The 23,697-nt window shown below is 39.5% G+C and overlaps 1 protein-coding gene across 14 annotated transcripts in view; it reads left to right on the forward strand.

Moving 5' to 3' along the window:
• Positions 1-23,697, forward strand: part of Baz2b (bromodomain adjacent to zinc finger domain 2B) — a 285,451-nt gene that overhangs the window by 37,671 nt on the left and 224,083 nt on the right. For 12 of the 14 annotated variants that reach the window (XM_038336361.1, XM_038336370.1, XM_038336366.2 and 9 more), the window contains one exon: positions 10,903-11,009. The exons of 1 other annotated variant lie outside the window; for it this stretch is intronic. The gene's annotated coding sequence lies outside the window, so the exon portion shown is untranslated. Of the gene's footprint in view, positions 1-10,899; positions 11,010-23,697 lie in introns of all 14 variants that reach the window. One more of the 14 variants, XM_038336363.1, reaches the window with a different exon arrangement.

The raw sequence follows: 23,697 nt of genomic DNA on the forward strand, positions 1-23,697 counted from the left end.
AGTTCCAGGACACCAAAGCTACAGAGAAACCCTGTATTGATAAACCAAAAAAATATATATGGATGTATATGTATGTATACAGATACACACATCTCAATGGTAAAAACCCACATAGACTGAAAATGGAAGGTTGGAAATAATATTAGAGCAAGTTGAAAACAGATACTGTGGTGGTTTAAATGAGAATGGACTCCAAAGGCTTATGTGTTTGACTGCTTGATCCTCAGTTGGTCGAATTGTTTAGGAAAGATTAGGAAGTGTGGCCTTGTGGAGGAGATGCGTCCTTATTGGAAGAAGTGTGTCATTGTTGGTGAGCTTTGAGGTTTCAAGTGTGGCCTTGTTGGAGGAGATGCGTCCTTATTGGAAGAAGTGTGTCATTGTTGGTGAGCTTTGAGGTTTCAAGTGCCTAGGCCAGGCCCACTCTCCCTCTCTGTCTGTCAGTCTCTCTCTGTCTCTGCCTGCTGCCTGTAGAACAGGATTAGAGCTACCAGCTACTATTCTAGCCCGTCTGCTCCCCACCATGATGATCATGGACTGATCCTCTAAAATTGTAAGCGAGCCACCAATTGCTTTGGTCATGGTGTTTCTTCACAGCAGCAGGACAGTGACTAAGACAAATATCAAATTTCTCAGCACATGGGAGGCTAAGGTAGAAGACATCTGCTGGATTCGAGACCAGCCTTGGGTACAGACTGAGTTCCAAGCCATCCTGAACTACACAATAAGATTCTGTTCAGAAAACAAAACAAAACAAAACCCCACAAACAATTGGTATGGTGGCTCATGACTGTATCCCAGCACTCAAGAATCTGAAACAGAAGGATTTCCCATGAAAAATGCCCTGATTTTGATAAAACAGAAAACAAAACAAGCAAACAAAAAAAATATAGACCAATTTTCTTGAGGAACAGATTTTTAAAAAAGTCTCAATAAGATACTTGCAAACTGAAATCAGCAAAAAAAAATTTTTTTTGGTGTCTTCAAGACAAGGTTTCTCTGTGTAGCCCAAGCTGCCCTGGAACTCACTTTATAGACCAGGCTGGTCTCAAACTCACAGAGGTCTAACTACCTTTGCCTCCTGGGTGCAGAATTAAAGGTGTGCAGCACCACTGCCTCACTCAGCAAAATATTTCTAAAAGTAATGTGATTTTTAAAACTCATGGGCATACCTTAATTCCAGCACTTGGGAGGCAGAGGCTAACAGAGCTAGTGAGTTCAAGACCAGTGTGGTCTACAAATAAAGTTCCAGAACAGCCAGGACTGTTACACAGAGAAACCCTGTTTCAAAAAAAAAAAAAAACAAAACAAAAAAAAAAAACATCAGGCAACATGATGGAGGCGGGTCTTCTATCAATCCGTTGATTTCATTGGTTAATTAATAAAGAAAACTGCTTGGCCTAATAGGTTAGAAAATAGGTGGGCGGAGTAGACAGAACAGGAAGAAGGAAGTGAGGTAGATGGCTCAGACAATTGCCCTGCCTCTACAACCAGATGCCATGAAGCCAGCCACCAGGTCAGGCGTGCTGAATCTTTCCTGATAAGACACCACTTTGTGGTGTTACACAGATTATTAGATATGGGTTAGTCAAGATGTGAGTAAGAGGCTGGAACTAATGAGCCAGGCAGTGTTTAAATGAATACAGTTTGTGTGTTGATATTTTGCGTGTAAAGCTAAGCATGCGGGAGCAGGGCGGCCCGCAACCCCACACTACAGCAACATGATCAAGTTTATTTCATCCAGATAGTCAAAGATTAACATGTACATAACAGTACATTTAATTCAGCATATAAATAAGGCTCAGAGACAGAAGTCGCTTGGTCATCTCAATGGTTGCAGAAATGGCCAAAACAGAATTTAACATCTTTTTATCATAAAATTTCTGAAGAAACTAGGCTAAGAGGGAACATACCTCAATATAATAAAGATTACATGAACAAACCTGTGATGGTTTGAATGAAAATGGCCATAGGCTCATAGGGAATGACACTATTAGGAGGTATGGCCTTGTTGCCAGAAGTGTATCACTGGGAGTGGGCTTTCAAGTTTCAGATGCTCAAGCCAGGCCCAGTGAGTCTCATTCTTCCTGATGCCTGTTGATCCAAATCTAGAACTCTCAGTTGCTTCTCTAGCACCATGTCTGCTTAACACACTGCCAGGCTCCCCACCATGATGACAATAGACTAACCTCTGAATTGTAATCCGTAAGTGCTTTCCTTTTAAGAGTTGGCGTGGTCATGGTGTCTCTTCACAGCACTAGAAACCATAACTAAGATAAAACCTTTACATACAAATGGGGAAAACTAGATGCATTTTCTCTAAAATGGGAGCAAAGTAAAGTATTTACTCAAGGCCTGGGACAGTGACTTATTAGGTAAAGATGCTTGCCAAAGCCAGACTGGGCTACACAGTGAGATCCAGGACAGCCAGAACTACATAGAGAGATTTTAAAAAATTGCCTATCTGCTTCAACGTTTGAGAGTCTCTGCCCATCCCATAATAAATAAAGAAAAATAAAAGTTGTCCTATTCTTCTTGATATAATGGTTGAATTACTGACTAAAGCAATCAAGGAAAAGGACATAAAAGTGGCACCAGTGGGATGAAGTAAAATTCTCCGTATCTGAAAACAATATGATCCTGTATTTAAAAACCCTGAAGTCTCCATCAGAGGGTAAGAGATGTTCCTTGGTTGCTGAAATTCTTGCCAAAGCGTGCACCAGACTCTGGGGTTGAGCCTAAAGTGTGGTAGCTGGAAATGGTGGCACAAGCCCATAATTCTAGCATATGGACTATATAACAAAGATCATAGTTCATGTTCTCCTTTGCTTACATAGCTTGAGGCCAGCATGAGCTACATTAATATTGAGTCTCAAAAACGCAAAACATTTCACTAGAAAGCTATTAGGTCTTAAAAACTTTTAGCAAAATAACAGGTTACAATACCAGTGTAAAAGAAATTATTAGTCCCCTATGTACGAATAACAAACATGCTGAGGAAGAAAGCATGTGGAAGAATGAAAGTAGATCTCTTCTCTTAGCCCACTCAAAAAACTACTGGACATGAGTCAAAGTCCTTAATGCAAGCTCTGACAATTTGAACCTCCATGGGAAAATACTTCAAAATATTGGAATTGGCAAGAACTTTCTGAAAAGTGAATGTATCAAATTCAAAAACTTTTATGCAGCAAAGTAAGTGATGAAATAGTCTACAGAATGGGAGAAGACTTTTGGCAGCTCTTCATCTGATTGGGAATTGATACTTAGACTCTATGAAGACCTCAAGAAGTTCAGCACCAGCCATTGTGTGGTAGTGCACACCAATAATCCAAGCACTTTGGAGACAGATATGAGGAGTGTTGGAAGTACATAATGAGACTCTGTCTCAAAAAAAAAAAAAAAGGCAACATAGCCAGTGGTGGTGATGCTCACCTCTAATCCCAGCACTTGGGCAACCATAGACCTGCTAGGTAGGAGGGAAATCATGCTTGGTACTATAAACATAAAGAACTTCCCATGGCTAATGAAGTCATAGACCCTAGAGGAGAACATACTACTGCCAGTAGAATTTCTTTTTTTTTTCCTTTTTTTTTAAACATGTATTTAATTAGAGGTGGGCAGGGTGCCTTGGTATACAAGCAGAGGTTAGAGGGTGACTTGAAGAGTTGGTTATCTCCTTCTAACATGTGGGTTTTAGGGATTGAATCAGGTTGTGTAGAATGAATAATAAAAACCCAGTGGCAAATATTGGGGTTCAACCTAAAGATCAGAAAAGCAAAGCCGCCAAGCCACTATAGAACTCTTACCCCTATGAAATTTTCAGACTGAAGGAAAGAGACTTGCTGTCTCACCCCGCCTGATATTTCTCTGTAGTGCTGGGATTAAATGTGTGCCATACTAGTACCCTAACCTGTATGGCTGACTAGTGTGGCTGTTTTGCATTCTGAACTTCAGGCAAGCTTTATTTATTAAGATACAAATGAAACATCACTACATTTTCCCATTTGTCTAAAATAAACAAAGAAGGCTATAACTGATATTAAAAACTATATATAATAAGTACAATAACTATATACAATATATACAGGTAATAAATACATCAGCAATGTGTAGTCCATTTGCATTTGACAAATTCTGAGAAAATACTCCATATCTTTTCTATCTTGGTGAGTCCAAAGTCTTGAACCTAATTTATTTTCCATCATAACTTACTTTCTGCATCTAGTAAACAAGGAAAACTATAATTAAAACTATCTGGTCTTTAACTCCCTCAGAGACCCAAGAAGGAAATAATATTAACTGAGTAAGCAGGAAGTGCGAACAAGTGATTTCCAAAAAAAATGTGAGAAATGACAGAAACAGCTGACTGCCTGGACCAAATCACCCAAAGTTCATCGGCAACATTGCAGCATCCATATTCTAGCTACAGGCCGAGCACAGCCAACACATTTTCTGTGAAGCAGGTTATTCTGAAGGACTGTCCTTCCTTGTCTTGACAGTGTTTGGCAGTCACTTTCTTTTGTTTGTCCAATTAGGGCAGCATACTGTTTGTAGTCAATGAAAGGACATTTTCTTGCCCAGTGGCTTACTTTTGCCACAAAGAAAGTAAACTCCATGTGGAGTTTCTTTGATGGCCATTATCTTCTCTGAGGTAGATTGGTTCTGCCAGGAGCAGACATGTCTCATTGTCATAAAAAAAAAATCTGTGTGATTAAAGCATCTTAAATGCCATATTCTGTAGCTCTCTGAAATATTTGAAGATGACCTATATGTCTAAACTATATCTTTGCTTGACCTTGTAAACATACCTAGACAAGAAAGCAGAACCCTAAGAGAGACACACATGGATCTAATCTACATGGGAAGTAGAAAAAGACAAGATCTCCTGAGTAAATTGGGATAATGGGGACCATGTACAATTGAATGGTACATGATCATAAAGAACAGTGACTGTTCTTTATAAAATCTTGTAATATTTTTCCCAGAAACTCCATGGTTAATTTATGGTTTGTTTTTTAGATTGGGGAAATGTTAATTTGAGTATTCCGTTGCTGTAACAAATCATGTCCACACAAAATTTATTGCTTTGTTATCCACATATGCTTTTAATATCCCTCTCTATCCTTCTGGGCCTATACATTTGACCCATCTCGTGCTCTGCTTTACCTGAGATAAAGTTCCAGTCCTTAAAAACTGAATATTTACATCCTGACGAGGCCAATTTGAATGCTAAGATTCTGATGAAATTATTGTTCCATGTGCACCTGTGTGATGGCGTAAATCACAAACAATCCCACACCAGTTTGGAATTATGATTAATAGAATGGTTATTTATTTAAAGGGGAAAAAACTTACAGATCACCGTCCCAATCAGGGACGCAATCAGGAAGGGAGCCTAGTCGTGCCGGAAGCCAGAGCGAGAGTGGAGGGAAGTGGCCGCATTTTTAAAAAGAGAGACCACGCCCCAATGGACTGGTATCTCAGCGGCTATTGGCTGAAGGAGCAGAAGGAGCTCCCGCAGCACCTGTGTCTATCAGACCGTCAATGACAGCACCATTTATTCATATTTTTAATTTTGGTATTTTTCATTTATAGAAGTTTGCCAAAATACTCACTTTATCGTTCTCCTGAATTTTTTGTTCTATCTTCCATAGCTGTTCTATTATGCAGAGCAGTATGGTTTCTTACAATAGGCATTAGGTTCTTTAATTGCTCTAAGAGTTTCTTCTATGATGGCAGAAAATGACTGAACCGAATTTTGTATAGAGGTCTGTGAGAGGCCCCTCGTGGAGTTTCTGGTTGGCAAGGGATTACCTTAAATATCCCTTGTTGACCTACACTCATTAGTCCAATGCCTGCCTTTGGCACACTTTCTGCATAATCCATTCTGCATGAATTATGTTTAGAAAAAACATTTTTTCTAGGAATGCCCTGTCTGCAGTACCTTTTAAGGTGACCTTGTGTACCACAATTGAAACACTTGACATTTAGATTTTTCTTCAAACCTCTGGAAATAACCTCTTCTATCTAGGTATCATTGTGGTCATGAGATTCAATATAAATTGTATCTCAGATCCATTCCTCCAAATGGACTGACCTTGCCTTTAACATCCTGATTATCCTTTCACATTGAGGATTAACACTTTCAAAAGTCAGAGATTCAATTATTATTTGTCTAGCTTCTGAATTTAGTATCTTTCTATTTACTATTGAAGTCAATCTTTGTAAGAAACTCATAAAGGCTTTCTTTGGGCCCTGTATAATTTTAGCAAATGACTTAGTTTTCTTTCCTGTTTCTCCAGTTCTGTCCAAGCACTCAAAGCTGCTAGATGATATAAATCCAGGGTGTGGTCATCATATACAGCTTGTCTTTGTCTGGTAGTATAATCTCCTCCAAGAATTTTATCTTGGAAGATTTCCATACCTCTTTAGCTTTACTCTGTTGTTCAATAATTTTAGCCTCTTCTCTGAACTAGTTTCTCCATTGTAATTGTGGACAAGGCTCTAAAACACCATTAACCAATTCTATCCAGCCGTTAGTGATAATTCTATTACATACTGACCACAAGTTTAACATTTGCTCCACAAAAGATGAATGCATGCCATATGAGACTATTGCTTCCTTGAATCTCCTTAGTCTAGCATTGGCACAGGAGTACAGTTAACTGTAACAGAGCCCCTGCCATTTGGCAATTCCTGTAATTACTGTATATATTAAGGTTGGTTATTTGAAAACATTAAGCTGTTCCTTTCTGTGCTTACAATGCAATACTGAAATTGGTTCTCCATTAAATTTTTTTGTCTGGATTTGACGATTTCTGTGATCTGTTCTATTAGGTTTTTCTAAGGCCTATATCTTAGCACTCAGATTAAACAACTTTTTTAGTGATAAGACAAAAATGATAATGTTTGTAATTGACTTTATTTAAATCCCCTCTAAATGGGATATACTCTCATTTAATCTTCATATTTTCAAACTGTCTAGCATATCATTATACAGAGAACAAAATCCCTCCATTGTAATGGTTTTTCCCTTTTTTAATGTGGAAAAAAACTCTCTTTTAGCTAATTTCTCCCTTTAAAAATTCCCGATTATATTACTAAATCTACCAGTAATGTTGATGAAGATGTGAAGTTTATTGCTGTTACGTAGAACAGTAAAAGCCTAACTGGATTTCAGGGCAGCTACCTAGTTTGGCAGTGGCACAAGAAGGGAATTCAGGGAGAGCCCACAACCAACAGTGAAGAGAGACAGAGACAGAGAGAGAGCCAGATGTCTGAGAAACACATGGGATTGTTTAGAAAAAGCAGCAATGGCGGGGTGGGAAAGAGGAGGTGCCTGAAGGTGGAACCAGCCAGTCTAGAATAGGTGAGTCCTGTGGTGTTTCGAGCTGAGGTGCTTCTGGAGTTTGGGTGACTGCTGGAGACTGTTTCTGAGAGGCTACAACAGGAAAATTCCAAACTCACTCAGAGGTTTGGGGAAAGAAGAAACAAAGGCTCACTGAGTGGGGCAGGAGCCCGTATGCAGCTCTGGCCTGTGCTGGTGGGTAAAAAGCCACAAAAGGCTTTTCTGTGAATTCATACCTCAAATATTGGGCATCAACTGCAGCACAAATAGTAAAAACGCAGGCACAGACATTGGGGTTCAACCAGAAGATCAGAAAAGTAAAGCAGCCAAGCCACTAGAGAGCTCTTATGTCTATGAAATCTTCAGACTGAAAGAGAGCGAGTTCCTGTCTCATCGCACCTTATATTCCTCTCTAGTGCCGGGATTAAAGGCATGCACCCCAACCACCCAGCCTCTATGACTAACTAATGTGGCTGCTGAAATTAAAGGTGTGTGCCACCACTGTCTGACCTGTATGACTGGCTAGTGGGGCTGTTTTGCATTCTGGTCTTCAGACAAGCCTTATTTATTAAAATACAAATGAAATATCACTACAGGTTGTCAGGCTTGTCAGCAATGCCTTAACCAGTGAGTCCTTCCTCTGTATCCCCGCCGATATAATTTCTAACTGGAATCTAAATATGTAACCTTTTGACCACAGTTAAGTATAGCTTTCATCCCTAGTCAAGCTGCTTTTTGCAAAGATGGAGACTGTTACAGAGATCAACAGTTCAGTTTTTAAGAGTATAAAAAAATTAGAGCCTAGAGAGACATCTGAGTGCTTTAAAATACTTGCTGTTTTCGTAGAGAATCTGGGTTTGGTTCCACTACACTGAGTGGCTCCAAACTATCTGTAACTCCAGCTCCAGGAGATCCAATGCTTCTGTCTTACAAAAGAATATAAAAATAATGGTAATTTGGTCTATCCTGGTTGTGGGAGCTTAGAGGAGTCCCTAGTTATACAGATGATGTAAGGGTCATTTAGACTACTAGCCACCTCCAGTCATGGTTGTGGAAGCTTGATATGGCCTGGCCCATCAGATGACACAGATTGCCGGGCTGTTAATCACCTCCAGTTCCCAGCCTGCTTGATGGAAGAACAGGTATTTCCTCCTTTGAGGAGACACCCTTGTGTGATTAACATTCCTGGTTTCCCTAGTGATCTGTGCATGCAAAAACCTTCATGCTCCCAACATTAATGCTATTGAAAATTACTGTTATTTTGACATGTCAACTTGTACAGTGATTATGCTATTTTTTCAAAGCTTTAAGATTTATTTATTGTGTATACAGTGTTCTGCCTGTATAAAGCAGGTCAGAAGAGGGCACCAGGACGTATTGTAGATGGTTGTGAGCCACCATGTGGTTGCCAGGAGTTGAACTTAGGACCTCTGGAAGAACAGCCAGTGCTCTTAACCTCTGAGGCATCTCTCCAGCCCTTAAAAAAAATTATGGTTCTAGGGATATGTGGCAGTTCATAGAATCCGTAGCCTCTATTCATGGTTCCTAGCAGAAGTGAAATGATGGTGTGTGTGAGTCTTCAGATAATCTTGTTAGGCAAGTGATAAATAGAAGAAATGTATTTTCCTAGTATCCAGAACTGTTTTGGAAGGATATGCTGGGTAGTTATGCTACCGTTTCTGTTTTTCATTGTTCTTCAAGATTTATCTAATAATACTTAAAAGTTGAAAAATGAACCAAATGTTTTCTTCTTAAATTAGAGAAATTTCTGTAGCCTTCAACTGATACTAAACATTAGAGATACAGGATTAGGGTTTATCCGTAAGGGCTGGAAAGATGCCTCAGTGTTAAGAGCACTTGCAGAGGACCCGCGTTCCTTTTCAGCACCCATGTTGGGCAGCTCACGAACTCTCCTGACTCCAGCTCCAGAGGTACCTGATGCCTGTATAGGCACATGTGCACATATACACACAGAGACATATGCATACACATAGTTACAGTCAATCTTACAAAAGCAAACGTAGGAGTAATTGTTTCAGTAAAAAGCTTTTGGGGGCCTATGAGATGGCTCATTGTTTAAAAGCTGCTCTTCTAAAGGACAAGGTTCATTTCCCTGGCACACATTTCCCTGGCTCATGACAATTTGTAACTTCAGTTCCAGATGATCCTTTGCCGTCTTCTGATCTCTATGGCAATGCACTCATGTGGTTCACATACATAGCTGCAGGTAAAACACCCATACACGTAAAATAAAAGATCTTAGGTGGGCACCTTTAATACCAGCATTTAGGAGGCAGAGGCAGAGGCAGGCAGATCTCAGGGTGTTTAAGGCCAGCCTAATGTTGAAAAACCAAAAAAGGGGGAGGGCTGGAGAGATGGCTCAGCGATTAAGCCTGTTCTTCCAAAGGTCTTGAGTTCAATTCCCAGCAACCACATTGTGGCTCACAACCATCTGTAATGAGGTCTGGTGCCCTCTTCTGGCCTATAGGTATACATGCAGAAAGAATATTGTATACATAATAAATTTTTAAAAAATATTTTTAAAAAGTTAAAAAAAAACTTTAAAATCCTTTGATCCAGATGATAGTGGTGCACACTTTGAATCATACCAGCACTCGGGAGACAGAGGCAGGAGGATCTCTGAGTTTTGAGCTAGACTGTTTACTAGAGCTAGTTCCAGGACAGCCAGGGATATACAGAGACACCCTGTCTCAGAAAATCTTAACAACGACAAAAAAATCTTAAAAAACAAAGAACTTGGAGTAATTGTTTCAGTAGAAGCTTTTTTTTTTTTTTTGGGGGGTGACCTCCATGGTAAAGGGCATTCACCACCAAGCCTGATGACATTTCTATCCCCAAACCCTCACAGTTGTCCTCTGACCTCCACATACCCTCCCCCAAAATTAATATATGAAAATAACCTTTGAAGTGAAAGTCACAACAAGACAGTTGTGGAATGTAGATTTCCAACAGACACCATAGATACTGTGTACTTCTTAGCAACAAGATTTATAGTCACATCCAATGAGAGTCCAGCAGGCCTGGGAAGCACACTGTGGGGGTGAAATACTGATATATTGTTAAGCTTGAGTGACCCAAGTAAATAATAAAAGTTAACTTGTCAGTCTTAGATAACAATGGGACCACATTTAGAGAACTTGCCTATTATGCATGACACAGTATGGAAAGACGAGGGCTATTCTTGGGAAAGGAAGCCTAGACACATTACAGGTGAAACCCAGCAAAGAGAAGTTGGAAGCCATTCTGTGAGATGCTTTTCATATAAAAGTCCCAACAGAAAAATGTAGATGCCAGTAGCAATAGAACATCATCATAAAAGCTGCCACAAGCCATCGATGGTGCACGGCTTTAGTCCTAGCACTCGGGAAGCAGAGCTAGGAGGATCTCTGTGAGTTCGAGGCCAGCCTGGTCTACAAGCTGCCACAGTAAATAAGTTAGCCCTGGTTTCCGTGCCCAGTGGAAGTGGCCTTCAGGAGTAATGACAGAATTAAGACACTTTTATAAATGGAAAACTAAGAGACGTTTGTCTTCAGCAGACCTGTGCTACCGGAAAGGATAATGGAAGTTCCTCATGTGAAAAGGAGAGGATATTAACAGAAGGAAGGCTTGGATCCTCAGGAGCACACGAAGGACAGCAGACATGGTAAATATGTGGCCAACATACAAGACTACTTTATCTTTCCAAGGTCTTTTAAAGATGTGTGCATAGTTCATAGCATGATAGTGCTCCAGAGTTTTCACTGTAGTTATGATTAAATATATAGTAAAGCTAATATATAAAACTGCTTTAAAAAGCTGGGTGTGATGCTACACTCCTCTAATCCAGAACTGAAGAGACAGAGGCAGGAGGCTCTCTGGGCGTTTGAAGCTGGTACATTTTTTATATTGGGATCCAGTACTACATAGACCCTATCTCAAAACAAAACAAATACTCCTCCAAAACAAATAACATCAACTAAAAACTGCTATAAAATCACAAGAAAATATGCTATATGGGAGGAAGTAAGAAGAGAAATCTATGTATTTTCATGATACTAACTACATCTTATATTAAAAGAATAGTGTTCTAGTTGAACTGTGACAGAATGAGGTGTAGGGGCTAGAGAGATGACTCAGTGGTTAAGAGCACTTGCTGTTCTTCCAAAGAATCCAGGTTCAGTTCCCAGCACCCACATGGTTGCTCACAGTCATTGGTAACTCCAGTTCCAGGAAATCTGATGCCATCTTCTGACCAGTATGGATATGCACAGTTATGCATGTGTGTATGTGTGTGTACCACATAATACACACAAAATAAATGAGCCAGAATTTTTTAAAAGACTAAGTTATATATTAAAATCTTAGAGAAAGTACTAAATTCAAATAAATATAGTTAATGAAGCAATAAAAATGAGCTGGGCTTGGTGTGCACACCTTTAATTTCAGCACTCAGTCAGGCAGAGGGAGGCATATCTCTCTGAGTTCAAGGCCAACCTGGTCCACAGAGTGAGTTCCAGGACAACCAGGGCAGTTACACAGAGAAATCCTGCCTTGAAAAACCAAATGAAAGTGAACAAAATATTTACTTTAAATATTAAATACTAAATACCTCAATTTTTGGAAAATTGTTAGCATACATATGAAGAACATCAAACCATATTATCTATAAGAACTAATATAAGCCATGCAGTGGTGATACATACCTTTAATTCCAGCACTCAGGAGGCAGAGGCAGATGCATGTCTATGTGTTCAAAGCCAACTTGGTCTACAGAATGAGTTCCAGGACAGCCAGGACTACACAGAGAAACCCTGTCTTGAAAAACTAAAGTGGGGCAGGGGACTAAACCCTACAAACTTTGTAATATTGATATGGGAAAGTGATTCTTTATTAGAATAAAAAAATAAAACATAAAAATGTATTGACTTTTAAAAATCTTTGAAAAATCATCTGTGCAGTAGTGACAGGAACTTTTTTGTTCCTTTTTTTTTCTCTATTCCCCTCCCTGCCTCTCACCTCCCTCCTTCTACCCTCCCCCAAGGTCCCCATGCTCCCAATTTACTCAGGAGATCTTGTCTTTTTCTACTTTCGACTTCCCATGTAGATTATATCTACGTAAGTCTCTCTTAGTGTCCTCATTGTTGTCTAAGTTCTCTGGGATTGTGGTTTGTAGGCTGGCTTTCTTTGCTTTATGTTTAAAAACCATCTATGAGTGAGTACATGTGATAATTGTCTTTCTGTGTCTGTGTTACCTCACTCAAAATAATGTTTTCTAGCTCCATCCATTTTTTCTGCAAAATTCAACCTCTCCAGCATAAGTTGTCATCAGTGTTTTTGATCTTGGCCATTCTTACAGGTTTAAGATGGAATCTCAGAGTTGTTTTGATTTGCATTTCTCTGATGACTAAGGATGTTTAACATTTCCTCAAGTGTCTTTCAGCCATTTTAGCCAACTCTCTGTTAAGAGTTCTCTCTTTAGGTATGTACTCCATTTATTTTATTGGATTACATAGTCTTTTGGTGTCCAATTTCTTGAGTTCTTTGTATATTTTGGAGATCAGACCTCTTTTTTATGTGAGGTTTAGTGAAGATCTTTTCCCATTCTGTAGGCTGTCGTTTTGTCTTTTTGACCATGTCCTTTGCTTTACAAAAGCTTGTCAGTTTCAGGAGGTCCCATTTATTAATTGTTTCTCTCAGTGTCTGTGCTGTGGGGGTTATATTTAGGAAGTGGTTCGCTGTGCCAATACGTTCAAGTGTACTTCCCTCTTTCTCTTCTATAAGGTTCAGTGTGGCTGGCTTTATGTTGAGGTCTTTGATCCATTTGGACTTGAGTTTTGTGCATGGTGATAGATATGTGTCTATTTTCATTCTTCTACATGTTGATATCCAGTTATGCCAGCACCACTTGTTAAATATGCTTTCTTTTTTCCATTTGATAATTATTTTAACAATTTTTTTTGGTTTTTCGAGACAGGGTTTCCCTAGTTTCTAGAGCCTGCCCTGGAACTAGCTCTTGTAAGCCAGGCTGGCCTCGAACTCAGAGATCTGCCTGCCTCTGCCTCCCGAGTGCTGGGATTAAAGGCGTGTGCCACCACCGCCCGGCTCCCATTTGATAATTTTTGCTTCCTTGTCAAAAATCAGGTGTTCAAAGATGTGTGGATTGATATCCAGGTCTTCGATTCAGTTCCATTGGTCTTCCTGTCTCTTTTTATGCCAATACCAGGCTTTTTTCAGTACTGTAGCTCTGTAGTAGAGTTTGAAGTCAGGGATTGTGATGCCTTCAGAGGTTCTTTTATTGTACAGGATTGTTTTGGCTATTCTGTGTTTTTTGCTTTTCCATAACAAGTTGAGTACCATTCTTTCTAGGACCTTGAAGAATTTTGCTGGGATTTTGATGGGCAATGTGTTAAATCTGTCATGGATAGTTTTCTATTGCATAAATTCCCACATTATGATACAAAGACAAGCTCACAAGGACACATCTTTGCACAACAAATGAACTAGATACAATTTAAAAGCCCAATTCTGTGTTGTATCTTGTTGCCCTTGCAGAGTAACTGGAATACCTGTTTGCTGCTGGCAGGAATATAAAATATTTAAATAACTTTTGGGAACAGCTTGTTGGTTACATAAAAAATTGGTTGTAAGCCGGGCGGTAGTGGCGCACGCCTTTAATCCCAGCACTCGGGAGGCAGAGGCAGGCTGATCTCTGTGAGTTCGAGGCCAGCCTGGTCTACAAGAGCTAGTTCCAGGACAGGCTCTAAAAAAAGCTGCAGAGAAACCCTGTCTCGAAAAACCAAAAAAAAAAAAAAAAAAAAAAAAAAAAAAAAGGAAAAAAAATTGGTTGTAAACCTGAGGACATGGCTCAGTCAGTAACATGTTTACCACACAAGCATGATCTATGTTTTAAAACAAACGCCAGGCGGTGGTTGCACACAACTTTAATTCCAGCACTTGGAATGCAGAAGCAGGCAGATTTCAGTAATTCAAGGCTAGCCTGGTCTGCAAATCAAGTTCTGAGATAGCCAGGTTATGCAGTGAAATCATTTTGAAAATCAAAAAAATTAAAGGCAAAAACAAATAAAAAAAAACACACATACACAAAAGAAAAACAACAACAATAATAAAAAACAAACAAACAAACCAAAGCCTAGCATACCTGTATTCCCAGCCTGGAGGGAGGGTGGGGAGAGTTAGTGACACAGATAAGTGGGCGATTCCCATTGCTGGCTGAATAATCAGTGAGCTCCAGGTTCAGAGAGAGAAATTGCCTCAGAGAGTGATTCATCAGGGCTTGAGCGATGGCTCAATGGTTAAGAACACTGGCTGTTCTCCCAGATAACCAAGGTTCAATTCCCAGCCCTTGTAGCAGCTCACAATTGTCTGTAACTCTAAGATCTCACATCCTTATACCCTTGCACAGACATACATGCAGGCAAAATACCAGTGCACATAAAACAAAAGTAAATAAATTATTTTAAAAAAACGTGACATCAACCTCTTGCCTCCACATGTATGTATACCCCATGTACAGATGCACAGACACATGTGAACATATATCCCAGGTAGAAAAGCAAATGAACCACATGATCCCAGCTATTCTTCGACAGAAATTTGCCCAAGAATAGAGTACTTGTTCATGCCTACTCTTTATTCTGATACAATGATTTACTTACAAGCTTTATTTTTACTTACTCAAATTGGAAGCATTTAAAATGTTTAGTAGTGGATACATGATAAAAATATAGACAAACTCATGCAATATAAACTTTACCCAATAAAGTTGAAGCATAAAGCAATTCTACTCAATGGAGAAGAATCCCCTCAACCCCCATTCTTCTTATATGGTTTATTTCTAAAATACTAAAAGCCAGTTGCATGTCTGTAATTCCAGCAGTGTGATGCTCTTGAAGAAGACAACTAACTGACTAAATGACTAAATAAATACTCTTTGACATGTTGGGTGGTGGTGGCACACACCTTTAGTCCCAGAACTCAGGAGTCAGAGGAAGGCAGATCTCTGTGAGTTCAAGCCAAAAAAAAAAAAAAAAAAAAAAAGAAAGAAAATGTAACTGGGCATGGAGGCACATGCCTTAATCCCAGCACTTGGGAGGCAGAGGCAGGCAGAACTCTGTAAGTTTGAGGCCAGCCTGGTCTGCCTGGTCTATAGAGCAAGTCCAGGACAGTCATGGCTACATAAAGAAACTTTTGTCTGGAGAAAAAGAAAAAGAGCTGATGATACACGGTTAGCTGTCAAAATACTGGTAAATAAAATAAGTCAGACATAAAAGAAGAAATGGTGTATGATTATACCCGTGTAATAGTGAGTACTGTCAGATTCTTAGGGCAGAGACAGAGCAGAGTTAGAGTGAAGTCATTGCTAAATGAGTTTCTGTCTGAGATGATGGACACTTTAGAATCAGAAGTGATGATAATTGTATAGTTTTGTGAGTGCTTAGCCACTGAAGTGTGTAGTTAGAAATGGCTAAATGCTGTATTTTTTATTTATTTTATCATGAAGTAATATAAAAAATCATTATAGTACAATGAATAAGGGGACTTGCAGTTATACCAGCTTGAAGGAGTTGGATGTTCTATTCCACAACAAAACAAAACAAAAACATTGAGAAAATTATTGTTTCTTAAAAACCATCATAGTTTGGGACAACTATTTTGGAAATCTGTCATCTTCTATATCTTCTGTTCCTAGGACCCTGGTGAACCAGGTGGGAGCAGGAGACCGAGCTTAGCACTTGCTAAGCCTGTGTGAGGGTCTGGCTTGGGTCCCCTAGACCGCACAGCTAAAGGGTCTTCTTTGGATCTGAGTGCCTTCTGTCCCCTCCAAAGGCTCTTGCATTGGCCTGCATTTAGTGAGAGATGGGGCTTTTCAGAAGCTACTACATCATAATGGTGCACTTAATCAATGGATTAGTCTATTGATGGCCTTAAAATTTGATGGTATTGAGAGGTGGGGCCTGATTGGAGGACGTGGGTCACAGGCACCAGATTTTGAAGGCAGTTTCTTTGTTCCCATGCACCCTTTCTTTGCTTGCCGGGACCAAAGGTGAGCATCTTCACACAGACCCTTCCAGCTATGGTGCACTGTATGACTACAATAGTAAAAAAGGATCTGTAGCCCCAGCACTTGGGAGGTGAAGCAGGAGAATCTCGGGTTCATGGACAGACTGGGCTGTGTGCTGAGACCTTCTCTCACAGAAACAAATACTGCCACTGAAACAACCAAAACATTTTACAGATTAAAATTTTTATGATAAATAAGTTACATTTTACTAATTAAAGGACAAAATTATGTTTTATTACCAGTTCTAACAGCTGATCTTGCAAATGTTCCTGGGAAAAGAAAAATTACCAAAAATATGCGATACTGAGAAGAGTGAATACAGAGGGTGTGGGAGCTTGGCAAAGGAGTGCCCGTGAGAATGCACCGAGGATGTTCACTAGGAGAAAAAAGCAAGAGTAAGAAAATGTAGCTCATATGCTTCTTAGGGACTCCAGACAGTTTTAGTTCTAGTCAGTAGATAAAAGGTGACCTGGAGCCAGTGAGGGGACTCAGTGGGTAAAGGTATCTGCCACCAATTATGAAACTTTTATTTATTTATTTATACAATATTCTATCTGTGTGTATGCCTGCAGACCAGAAGAGGGCACCAAACCTTATTTGAGATGGTTATGAGCCACCATGTGGTTGCTGGGAATTGAACTCAGGACTTCTGGAAGAGCAGGCAATGCTCTTAACCTCTGAGCCATCTCTCCAGCCCTCTTGAAACTTTTTAAAGGACCAACATTTTTATCTGCTCCTAGCACCCCCTCTGATTGAGATGAGTTTTTTATTATGCAGAAAGTTTCCCAGCTATCCCATTATTACTTTTTAGATAGCTGTTATACTATAGCAACCCATTCTCAATTTTTCTGTGTTCATAAGAGCAACGATGAAATAAGTACATTATATTTTTTGAATTTATATGTATGTTTGTGTATATATAGATATAGATATATAGATATGGAATTTGAGCATCTTATAGGCTGTGGGTCTGGCTATTACAATAATGGCTGTTTCCAGACAGAAAGGTCAAGAATTCAGTAGTTGTTTAGTCTATGAGTCTGGATATCTCAGTATACCTATGATTTATTTTAGAATCTCAAAGAAGTGTGTCTGTGCTGGTTTGAATCAAAATGTCCCCCATGGGCTCATAGAAAGTGACACCATTAGGAGATATGACCTTGTTAGAGTAGTTATGGCCTTGTTGGAAGAAGTGTGTCCCTGGGGGATGGGCTTTGAGGTTTCAAATTCTCAAGCCAGGCCAAGTGACTCTCTTCCTGCTGCCTGCTTATCCTGATGTAGAACTCTCAGCTACCTCACCAGCACCATGTCTGCCTACATGCCACCATGCTTCCCACCATGACAATACTAGACTATAAGCCAGACACAGTTAAATGCTTTTCATTATAAGAGTTGTCAAGATATCTCTTCACAGCAATAGATGCCCTGACTAAGACAAAAGTTGATACCTGCAGCGGTTTAATAATGTTGGACCAAGCTTTTGTTTAGAGCAATATGGAATATGTCTTTTTGTTTTGTTTTGTTTTGTTTTGTTTTTTGAGACAGGGTTTCTCTGTAGCTTTGGAGCCTGTCCTGGAACTTGCTTTTGTAGACCAGGTTGGCCTTGAAATCAGAGAGGTATACCTGCCTCTGCCTTCCAAGTGCTGGGATTAAAGGCAGGCACCACCACCACCCAGCAATATGGAACATATTGGGACTTTGGACCAGAAAAGCAGTTGAGGGTCTGAAGAGTGCCAATAAGAGCACTGGCTGCTCTTCCCGAGGACCCAGGCTCAATTCCTAGCACCCATGTGCTCACTACTGTCTGTGATTTCAGTTCCAGGGGACTTGAGACCTTCACAACATTGCACATAAATAAAGTTAAATGAATTTTAAAAAGAAAGAATGAAAGAAAGAAAAGCAGTTGAACATCTTAAGTGGGATTGATGGGCTATCTTATATTTTAGAAGGAACAGTAGTTCTGAGGGTAGCTTGAGCAGTAGGCCCAACTCAAGACGTTTCACAGGAGAATGGCATTAGTATGTGTCCTAGAAACCATTCTTGTGAGACTTTGCTAAAGAATGTGGCTGCTTTCTGCCCTTGTCCAAAAAAATCTGCTGGAAGCTAAATTGAAGAATTATATATTAACAGCTTTAGCAAAAATTTCAAGACAATTGGCTTTGAAGAGAAGGCACATGTAGATCATATGGAGCCAAATCTTAACTGCATTCTGGTCATATTACCCCCCAGATATTCCCCTACAGGAATTTTAATGGAGAGGGAAGATAGAATAGATCTTTTTGCCACAGAAACCAAATAAAAAATTAAAACCTTACATATAAAAGGTTAATTCTAAAAGGAAAATTGAGGGCTGGAGAGATGGCTCAGCGGTTAAGAGCATTGCCTGTTCTTCCAAAGGTCCTGAGTTCAATTCCCAGCAACCACATGGTGGCTCACAACCATCTGTAATGAGGTCTGGTGCCCCCTTCTGGCCTGCAGGAAGAATATTGCATACATACTAAATAAATAAATAAATAAATAAATAAATAAATAAATAAATAAATAAATAAATGGAAAATTGAGACGTTGTCCATTAGCAGGAATAGACTCAGCAGAAATTATAGTTTCTTTTATTAATGATGAAATTGACAGGTTACATGAAGAAAGTGAGCTTTTCTACCAAAGAGCTTGTAGTAATTCTTTGGGAGAGCTAACAACAACTATCCCCAAAGCGAGAGAATTCAACTCATAAAGAGAACTAACTAAATCTTTCCTCATTGTTTGGAGCAATATGGAATATGTCTTTTTGTTTTGTTTTGTTTTGTTGCTCCAATAACTGGAGCCCCTACATTCTATACAGATGCAAATAAATCAGGAAAGGCAGGTTAAAAATCAGAAAATTTAAAGTGGATAAAAAGCCCTTATGATTCTGTCCAAAAGTCAGAATTTTATGCTATTCTCATGGTACTAAGGGATTTTTAAAGAACCTCTCAACATAGTTACCGATTCGCAATATGCAAAAAGAGTTATTTTGCATATTGAAACTAGTGAATTTATATTAGATGATATAGAATTGACTTTATTATTTCTCTAGTTACAATCTCTAGATTCAATCAGGAATAAGGATCATCCTATATATATAACACACATCTAATCCCATACAGGTCTGCCAGGTCCTCTAGCACAAAGTAATACAGAAATCAATTATTGATTGGAAATGTACTGAAAAACCTCAGCATTTCATAAAAAACATCATGCCAATAGCAAAGGTTTAAAAAAAGACTTTTCCATCATGTGGCAGCAACCCAAGGAAATTATAAGGATATGTCCTACTTGTTCTTTATATAACCAAACACCACTCACTGCCTGCAGGAAATAACCCAAAGTACTTAAAGAAATGAAATTTAGAAGATGGATGTTTTCCAGTTTGTAGATTTTAGAAAACTGAAATGTGTACACCACACTATTGGTACATATTTAGTTTTCAATGGGCAACAGCTTTGAGTTCAGAAAAGGCTGATTCAGTAATTACACATTTGTTAGAAGTTATGGCCATCATGGGTATACCTGTACTAATAAAGACAGACAATGCTCCAGCATATGTCTCTAAGAAAATGAAACAGGTTTTTTTGGCTTTTTATAATATAAAGCATATTACATGTATACCACATAATCCTACAGGCCAGGCAGTTATAGAAGGATTAAATCAAACTCTAAAGAATATGTTAAATAAACAGAGAGTGCATAATGCTTTATTAACTTTAAATTTTTTAAATGCTAACGAGAAAAAGAACTGCAGAGAGACATTGGATAGTAGGAAAAAATTAAAAATTAAATCAGCTGGGGGGCTGGAGAGATGGCTAAGTGGTTAAGAGCACTGCCTGCTGTTCCAGAGGTCCTGAGTTCAATTCCCAGCAACCACATGGTGGCTCACAACCACCTGTAGTAAGATCTGGTGCCCTCTTCTGACCTGCCGAACACTGTATACATAATGAATAAATAAATCTCTTAAAAAAATAAATCAGCTGATATCCTTTAAAGAAGTACTGACTTCAGAATGGAAACCTGGATATGTGTTATCTCAGGGAAGGGGTTTTGCTTTTGTTTCCACAGGGGAAGAAAAGATGTATACAATCAAAATTGATAAAGATTCAATCTGAACAAGAAACTCCTCTTAATTTGAAGAGATGATAGTTCATCAAACAGCATGGCTGTTTAATCTAACGTATAAAACTAACAAATGCTTTTCCATTTGATAAGATATAACTTGCCAAAAGAGAATCTCCCCATAATTAGGGGTTGGGAAGGGTTTTGTTTCTGTCTTTTCTGGAGAATAAACGTATCCAGCTAAGGAATCTGAACTTTAGTTTTTATTTTAGAGAAAATGAGGAAATATAGTGGTATATTATTGCTGTTTTAATAAATAAAGTGTGCCTGAAGATCAGAGGGGAAAGCAGTTACACTAGTCAGTTATACAGGCCAAAGAATGGTGGAACACTCCTTTAATCCCAGGACTCAGGAGACAAAGGCAGACAGATCTCTGTGAGTTCAAGGCCACCCTTAGGCTACCTACGATTGAATCTGTCTAAAAGCAAAACAGGCTCACAGAAAGGTGATCCCAGTGCTTGGGATCACACGCCTTTAATCCCAGCACTAGGGAGGTGGAGACAGGAGTCATGTGGCTGGGTGGAGAGAGAAATAAAAAGGGCAAGAGACAGGAACTCACAGGAATGTGGAGTTTGCAGAATTTTGGAGACAGGATCTTGCCCTTTAAGTCTGATGATTTGGTGGAGGTAAAAGGTCTCTCTATTTATTGGCTGCTTTGCTTTTCAGATCTTCAGGTTGAACCCCAATATCTGTCTCTGCATTTTTATTATTCGTGATACAAGTTTGGTTTTTAGTTCTATCCCTGGGACCCATGTGATGAAAGGAAAGAACCAACTCTTGAAAATTGTTTCCGGGCTATACATACACGTCATAGCATGTGCACCTACAAATATGTATACACAAATCAAGAATAAATGTAATAAAAAGTAAAGATCTGGTATGTCTGTTGACTCATGATCTATGTTAGTCTGTCTGATAGGGACTTTCAAATCTCTCGAGAAAGGTGACAGGCATTTCTTCTGCTCCCTGGATTACTTGAAAAACCTTGGGTTAATTTAAGGGTTTATTACAGATTCTTTTTAAACCTTCTAAGATACACAGAAAGAAATGCTTTTGTTTCCATCACCCTGGGGGCAGTTGTAATATTATCCATAGCTATGTGTGGGGACCGCCTGCCACCAGTGTTCTGTCGGTGCCAGCAGCCTGCCTCTGCAGACTCAGTGCACACCTTTAATCCCAGCACTCGGGAGGCAGAGGCAGGCAGATCTCTGTGAGTTCGAGGCCAGCCTGGTCTACAAGAGCTAGTTCCAGGACAGGCTCTAAAATAAAACTACAGTGAAATCCTGTCTCGAAAAACCAAAAAAGAAAAAAAAAAGAACCCCCCCCCCAAAAAAAAGAATTAGCATGAGAACCTGCAAGATATCTCAGCTGCTGCAGGTGCTTTCTGCCTATGTGACCTGATGACCTGAGTTTAGTCCAAGTAACTAACCCACAGGAGAGGAGCAGAACAGACCCCTGCAGGTTGTCTTCTGACCTCCACACATGTACACTGTGGCAAGTGTGAGCTCTCTTTTCCACTCTCATTTGTTATACACACAGAGAGAGAGAGAGATAGAGAGAGAGAGAGAGAGTAAAACATGAAAATATAGAAAATTTTTTAAAATATGATTTTTTTTTTGGTTTTTCGAGACAGGGTTTCCCTGTTAAAATATGATTTTTAAAAAGGAATTACCAAGATATCTTTTTTGTGTCAAAGGATTGGACTAGTCTCTAGAAAACTTCTGTGTAGTTATTAAGGTTTTCTAAGAATATACCCGGGTTAGTTTTTATTTGTCTTAAATCTTTTTTTTTTTTTTTTTTTTTTTTGGTTTTTTGAGACAGGGTTTCTCTGTAGCTTTTGGAGCCTGTCCTGGGACTAGCTCTTGTAGACCAGGCTGGCCTCGAACTCACAGAGATCTACCTACCTCTGCCTCCCGAGTGCTGGGATTAAAGGTGTGCACCACCACCGCCTGGCCTTGTCTTAAATCTTGGAGGAAAAAGGGAATATGGAGCCTATTGGGTCTTCCTTCAGGCCCTAGGTCTGCTTCTCTCTGGTAAAGACAATAGATATAGGGAGTTTTGGGTTGGGTTCCCCTGCACAGGGTGGACAGCAAGGAGATTGTGAAAGTATTTCCTTCCTAGATAGAGGCTTCTCCTCATCTGTTGGACAATTTCCCTGCCTAGGGAAGTGTATTAACATTTCTAGAGTAAACTGTAAGCATAGCTTGGATTTGTGAATTTATGTGGCATTTTTGACATAAAACAGGTTTGTCTCTCATAGCAAAGAAAGCTTGCAGGTAGGAAACCTCAGATCTTTTCCCCTCCTCCCTACAAAACAAATCTAATTATAATATGATATTTAGGGTGCTTCCCTTTGAGGGCTACTTTTTTCCATCTGCTAACTGATATTCAGGCCAAACTTGATGGCAAAATAACATCTAGGGGTGGGGGTACCTCGGGTCAAAAGAGAGTATTCTCAAGGATACCCAACAAAGGCGGATTTGGGGTTATTCATCAGTAGATTAGCAAAAGAGGAAACACATTCCTGACTGCCTTCCTATTGGTTGCATTCAGAGCATCCCTTTACTTCCCTTCATTTTTAACCACAAGAGGGCCCTCTCCTTTGTCTTTAGGGACCTCATGAGGGGCCTAGCTTGGTTACCGCTGCTGGCCTTGTTCTGGTGGAGGTCAGAAAGCTTGGGCCTTATGCTCAGATTTCTAATTATGTCTGGATAAAAGTATCCTTTAAAATTTCCTGGGCCAGTAAGAAGGATAGGAGGTTCTTCAGGGTTACTGCTAACAGGGAGGGGCATTTGACCTAAGCGGTATCCAGATGGTAAAGTCAGCTTTTAGAGTTGAAGAGGGACAAACATGAATAGCAGGTGTAAGAAAGAAAAAAAAAAAAGAGCTATTCACAGAAGTCGCTCGTATAGCGGAGAAACCTATCCTATCTTATCTGGTCCAAGTTATGCCATTATATAGTGGAAGGCCCCAGCGTAAAACTTAGGATCCCCATTGGCAGAATAGGAAGTGGCTAAGTGATGAATTTTTTTTTTTAAGTATAAGGAGAGAGCTGGCCATTCTGCCCCTCTGTATGGTCTGTGTTAATGGGACCCAGAGTTAGTTTCCTCCCTAAGTTCCAGGA

This window comes from Arvicola amphibius, chromosome 7 (genome assembly GCF_903992535.2).
Source record: "Arvicola amphibius chromosome 7, mArvAmp1.2, whole genome shotgun sequence".
Taxonomy (NCBI): Eukaryota; Metazoa; Chordata; class Mammalia; order Rodentia; family Cricetidae; genus Arvicola; species Arvicola amphibius.